General features: G+C 42.8%; 1 long non-coding RNA gene across 1 annotated transcript; it reads left to right on the plus strand.

Moving 5' to 3' along the window:
* Positions 1-682: 682 nt before the first annotated feature.
* Positions 683-6,375, plus strand: LOC137475707 (uncharacterized). The gene is made up of 2 exons (XR_011000034.1): positions 683-1,576; positions 5,078-6,375. It is a non-coding gene; the product is annotated as an uncharacterized lncRNA (long non-coding RNA).
* The last annotated feature ends 307 nt before the right edge of the window (positions 6,376-6,682 follow it).

Below are 6,682 nucleotides of genomic sequence, written 5' to 3' on the forward strand. Positions count from 1 at the left end.
GGGCCACTCACCATCATCTTTGTGGCAATCAGGAGAGGTGTCTAAAGGACAGGAAGAAAGTGAATGCCACCTCAGCCTTCAAAAATGGCAAGAAGGAGAACCCAAGGAATTACTGGTCATTCAGCTTCCCCTGAGACCCTGGAAAGGGAAAGTGTTCTAGAGGTCTGCTGGAAAGCATCTCTGTAGAGAAGGACCTGAGAGCCCTGGTGGCCAACAAGATGTCCATGAGCCAGCAGTGCCCTTGTGAACAAGAAGGACAATGGGATCCTGTGCTGGATTAGGAAGAACACTGCCAGCAGGTCAAGGGAGGTGATCCTGCCCCTCTACTCAGCCCTGGTGAGGCCACATCTAGAGTGCTGCATCCAGTTCTGGGCTCCTCAGTACAAGACAGACATGGAGCTCCTGGCTTGGGTCCGGCAAAGGGCTACGAAGATGAAGAGGCAGTTGAGACATTTCTCTTGCAAGGAAAGACTGAGGGAGCTGGGCCTGCTCAGCCTCAAGAAGAGACAACTGAGAGGGGACCTCATCAATGTATTTAAGTATCTGAAGAGGATGGAGCCAGGCTCTTCTTTAGGGTGCCAAAGCAATAGGACAAGAGGCAATGGGTAGAAACTGATGCACAGCAAGTTTTAGCAGAACAAAAGGAAGAAAACTTCTTTACTCTGTGGGTGAGTGTGCAGTTGTCAGAGAGGTTGTGGAATCTTGCTCACTGGAGATATTTAAGAACTGCCTGGATGCAATCCCATGCCATGTACTCTAGGATGACCCTGCTTGACCATTAAGGTTGGACCAAATGATCCATTGTGGTCCCTTGCAACCTGGCCCATTCTGTCACTCTGAAATTATTCATGCACCATTAATAATTCTCGCATAGATATTTGATGTCTGATCATTTTACTCTCTGATATTTTACTGATTCATTTTGTTCCTAATTGAAGCTTTCTATTGTCCTAGAGGAAGGCTAGGGGACACAGCGTAAGTAACAGGCTGATCCACTGGGTTTTCTGTATTCATGAGCCTCCAATTCCATGAAGAGGAACTGGAAATCCTTTTCACCAGGGGTTAATGTACGAGGCTTAGAGTGGATGAAGTTTGTGTGCTCTTCTTAATAAGCGCTGCTTTTCTTTGCATAGACACTCAAACTGCCTGAATTAGAGTGCTGCCTGAAGGGACAGGTATTATGAAAAGAGCTGCCAAAGCCTCTGTGTGTAAGTGGGAAGCCACTGATTATTACAAGAGGATCTAAATGGAAAGGTGACATTCAAAAGACCATTAAGATAAAAGCCAGGATAGATTTCCTTCCAACCTCACTTAATATAAACTTTAGTTTAAAATCCCCTTTCCTGAGAGAATGTGTGATTTCATATACACAGCTTATTCCTTAATTGGGTACAGTCAGCTGCTTTAGAAAGCAATTGCTTAGCCAGGAGAGGTAGTGAGATTAATTGCAGAGGTAATAAGAATGCCAATATATATGACAAATATGTATTTCTAATCTTTCAGCCATGAAAGCCAAGTGGAAAACACTGTACTAGCTACTTCCAGATGGTTTTCCAGGAGAACGAGGACATATGTTGTATGGACAACATTGCCTCTACTGCCTCTACACCAGGTTTCCTCATGCATGGTTTTGTGGAACTTTAGGAAATTGAAATGAAGGTGTATATGGTGAATTTTTGTTGCTATATTTGCTTGTCCTCTGAACTCCCTTCAAGACTTGCCTACAGTGTGCTCTCAAAGGCTCTATATAACCTGGTTTTGAATGAAGCCTGAAACTGGGATCTGTCCTTTCTGCGTGAAAACTGTCCCATAATTTCACAGTTCTCCCTGCTTGGCTAGGGCTTGTAGCTGAGAAATGTTTCAGTACTGTCCCATTTTTCCTGTTACAACTGTGTGACTTTTCCCAGAAAAATACATAGGAGTGTGTGTGTGTGTGTGTGTGTGACTGGTTCTCCCTTCTGAGCATTAACCAGATTGCAATATGAGCCTGAGACTTGGAAGTGTGGATTGAAGAAAAAGTGATGACAATCACTGCTAGTAGTTACCATTTGTCAAGCATAAAATATACTTCCATTTTGCCAGTCTTTTCCCTGTAAAGCCAGTGATGCTGTCAGCCTGGCTGGTCCCTGGGAGTTGCTGCTGATCAAAAGCTGCTGCTTTATCCTGCAGCTTTGGGATGACTCTGACCCAGACTAGTATCTAAACAATGCATCTCCTGTGATAACAGTCATTGGCAGCAGCACAAATCCAACTTGCTGTGTCTTTTCCCTCCCATCATGTCTTAGCCATGTGCAAGTCCCAGTAGTAGCAGAAACAGGCAGCAAATGGACTGCCTAATGTGCTGAAGTCAGATCTCTAAGTATCACTTGGCTGTATGATGGTGTGCTGGTGCTGCACATCTGGGCCTTGAAGTTCTCAGCTATTGTTGAAGGAAATGCATGAAATGAGTAGGTCACTTTTGTGTGCCAGTTCAAAAGTCTGCTGTCTTCAGGAGTTATGGCAGGCTTTTTCAACTATTTTCTTTTTTCCTGAGGGTTGTCTATGTCTTGCAATGCAGGATCAAGGATCCACCAAACCTGCAACAGGTACAGAGCCAGACCCACAGTATACCACATCATGCCTTCAATCGGATCCTGCTGTGAGTGGTTGCAGCGAGCTGCCCTTGACCCTGTCTCCCACTCAACTTCTTGGCTCACCACCGTGTTAAGGCTGCCTGAAACTCAGCACCTGGCTGAGAAGCTTTGCAAAAGAGCTGTTTTAGCCTTCAGGAGTTTAAATACTTACATTAAATTCTCACTATAGTAGGCTTTGATTTTGCTAACCACACGTTAGCTAAGTCCCTGTTTCTGTGCATGATTAATATTTAGCCCAGATGGGAGAGGTTTGTCTTCAGAGTGATTTGAGCAAGAAGCATAAGATGAAGCAAATTTGGCAAACAGTCTCATCCACTGTCATGTTATCAGGGTTGCTCTGGGGAAGGTAGAGGAGGTGACTTTGGGTTTTGCAGGAAATCAGTGGTAGAATCCATCTCAGCCCAGCCCTGACTTCTATTGCCACAGGAATGCAGCTTTTTTTCATCATCTCCTGTAATAAATTTCCTCATTTAATCTGGCTCCAGAAAATAAATATTGATGACACATCTCTTTTACAAGGCAAACTAAAAAACTACTTTTAAATTTCTCTCACACACTCTTTATTTCAGAATTTTCTTTTGTGTTTGATATTTCTGGATTTAGCATAGAGTTCAAAAGCATTCCTCATGTTTTTTCCTGTTCTTCATAGATCTGTCTCCAAACTGTCCCAAAATTGCCAGAGATGGTAGTAGATACAGGCATAGCTCTCTGCTACCTGCTATTCTGTGAAGACTTTTAGTTTCCTGCTTGGAAACAATCATGCTAACTGCCAGCTCCAAGGAGTTGAGGATGAGAATAGCCTGAGTCTGCCTTCCTGCTGGATCAGAACTGTTATCTCTCATTCAGTCACTATTGCTTTGTCTAACTTAATTTTAAATGTACCAAGCAGAAGAGCTTCTGTCACATTAATTTTGAGAGGCAATTTTTGTATACCTCACTGCCAAGAAGTCCTTCCTCAAACTCTACATTTTCCCTTCCTACCTTTACCCCTGAATACTAAGTCTATCCTGGTGTATTTTGCTGATTGTGTCCTTGCTCTTTATAATATATAAACCTCTCAGGTATTTCCTGTCATCACTTGACTGTGCTACAAGCATTAGCCCCTTGACCCTTAGTCTTCTGTTTGTAAGTGATTCAAGTTTTGCCAACAGCTTAGGAGACAACACCACAAATCTTCAAACCTGCCTCATAGGCAGAGTGGTGGAAATTACTCTTTGAACCACCCTAGTAAAAAAAAAAAAATAAAAAAAGGATCAAAATGTCAGCACAAACCGAGAAAATCAACATTAGTTTTGATGAGAAATTGCAGAATAAAGCTGCCTTGTTTTTAGCAGTCCACCTCAACCTTTTTTGCAGTCATTCATTGCATTGTGTTTAGTTTGTTCATTTACCTCCACTGACTTCCAGCTACATTAGTTAATGAAAGGTGCTTAGTCAGGCAGATCTTTAAATGCTTGCAGCATCCAAAAGTAAGAAGGTTAATAGTCCAAATGCTCTAGCGTTTGAAGATGCTTACAGCATAAAAGATTTTTTTTTGCATTTTTATTGCTTTAGAAGCCACAGTAGGTGATTGGAAAATACTTTGAGGACACGCTTTTGGCATGTGTTGAAAGACACATCCCTGCAGTGGTGCATGGGCTGTGTTTCTTGGGTAGGGGTGAAGGGCACCGGGGTCTCAGGATCCAGGAGTTCCTGTTAAACACTCACTGCAGTAGCTGGTTGGGAGAGTTGGTCTTTACTTATGAATGTGCTTATTCAAACAGGATCCCCTGAATTGCTGCATGGAAAGAACAGAGTACTTGGGGGTGTTTAAAAAGTAATTTTCCATGACTGACTGTGGTACATCACCAGTTGCTGTCTGCATGGACATGGATTCCTTTTGTCACTGATTGTTCACCCTTACCCTGTTCTGAATCTGAGTATTTTGTGATCTGCTCTTCTCTATCAATAAAACACCTTCCCTTCTGCAATCCTCTCAGTCTTTCTTTTGCTTCCCAACTAGGATACCCATGTTCTTGACAATCCCTGACCTTGCATGGTACAGAGATACCTGCTTCAGGAAAATCTGCAAATGTGGATACTGGCACATGGAATAGATTACAAAGGTCAGGGATCAAACACAATTGTGTTGATCAGGAATCTGCAAGGTGAGAGAAGCACAGCGCAAGCAAATACCTCTCATCTTGTGGGGTGTGCAGCTGCCACTTGAACATGCATGTACTCATGGCCAGCCACCCCTGGGCTGGGACCTACCATGTGTTTTGATAATACACTGTTTATACAGCTTAAGTCATCCGTTATTCCTGTCTGTTCTGGGATTTCTTTACATATAGAGAGGTTTTTGAATTGGGCTACACCCTGAATAACAGATATTAAAAAAAAGAGAAAAAAAGCCCAAAATCTTCAGCAAGGCTGAATAATTAGTATTCTGCACATATTTACAGACAGTCCAAAGCTTTTTCCTAAGTTCTTGGACTGATGTTTTTTCCTGCCTCAAGCACTTAAAGAAAACAATGCATGACTTTTTTGTCATCAGATGAATATGCTAGAAAACTGTCCAGGGAAATCTGTAGCCTAGTCTATATCCCACAAGGCAGGTCTTCTGGATGCTGCCCATCTGACTGAATTGAGCTCCACAGTAGTTGCCAGGGCTAGGAAGAAATCAGGTATTCCTGCAGGACTCTGGCAAGGGGAGTACTGAGGCTGGGAGCTTGCTATCACAATCGACTATCACAGAAAAGGAGCAGAAGACAAGAGTCTCTAACATGCCTGTGACCCATAAGAAGGCAGCATGAAGTTGGAGACTGAGATGAAATCTCTTCCAATGAGTGAATCACTGCAGGGGCTGGGTGTGAACTAAACCCTTTTGGACTTTGGTCTTCAGACTTCCCAGCAGCAAAAGCTTGCCTAAAAGGCAGTTTCCTCTGAATATAGGATAAGCAGTCTAGCAAATGTACATATGCCTCAGCAAAATGAATTTTAAATGAATCTACCATGTAGAATTGCAAGCGAAGTAGATTCAAGGAGCATGTGATAAGGTGGAATAAATTTGGGTCTCAGTAAAGCATTTAAAAAGAGTTCATCAAAGATGATTCAAATTGCCTTGGTTCTGACATAGACTTAGCCACTTTTAAAACTGCCCCAGATTCTGCTAATTTAGGATAGCTGGCAACAAAGTATCAGTGGAGAGCACAAGGGAATCAGGGAGCCATGATGAGATACGCAATGTTAAATAGTCTGAAATCTGTATTCAGAATAACCCCCATGCAGGAACCAAATGAAGGAATAGGCATTACCTGGAAGCTGTTCCTGGAGAGTACTGAACAGCAAGGAGCTGTAGGTTCAGGGAAAGGAAAGATGGTTAGAAACAATATGATGGTGAAATTTGTGGAAAGTGCAAAATGATCACAAAATATATCAACCTACTGGGGCCAGCCTGGGGGAAGAGACCCCAAGAGTGTTTTAATCTTGGCAACAGTAAATGATACGTAAAGCTGCAGTGCAGCAGGCTCACTATGATATTATTCTTTACTAATTTCCATGGTATCTGAGCACTGCAGAGATTATCTAAATAGACACTTTCTGAAAAAAGTCTTCTCCCTGCTAGGATACATTAGGAATTTTATTTACCAGGTTTTGCATTTTGCAGTGATGGGATGGGATATATTGAGAAGAGGGGCTTGAATTCAGGCTTGGTTACAGTAAGATCATCCTGTTCCTGCGAGAGAAAAAAGAAGCTGTACTTGTAATATTACTGGTGACACTCTTCTGTTCTGATCTCCTGCAGGGTTTACCCTGATGCAGAAAGGACCACTACCCCTGATAAACGTTGCTGGTGTGTGTGCCTGTCTCTGCAGCAGGAGTTGGAGCCTGAATCTAATCTGCTCCCAAAGCAACAGCCCAAGGACTGCCCAAAGCACTGGTATGGTACCTTCATAGCAGCGTGTGTGGGAGAACATGTAGGCTGCTGAATCTTCAGGCAGATGACATGATATTTTATTTCACTCTATTTCTAGAAACCCCAAACCTTCGTTCCTAAGTGGTGTATG

This window comes from Anomalospiza imberbis, chromosome 6 (genome assembly GCF_031753505.1).
Source record: "Anomalospiza imberbis isolate Cuckoo-Finch-1a 21T00152 chromosome 6, ASM3175350v1, whole genome shotgun sequence".
Taxonomy (NCBI): Eukaryota; Metazoa; Chordata; class Aves; order Passeriformes; family Viduidae; genus Anomalospiza; species Anomalospiza imberbis.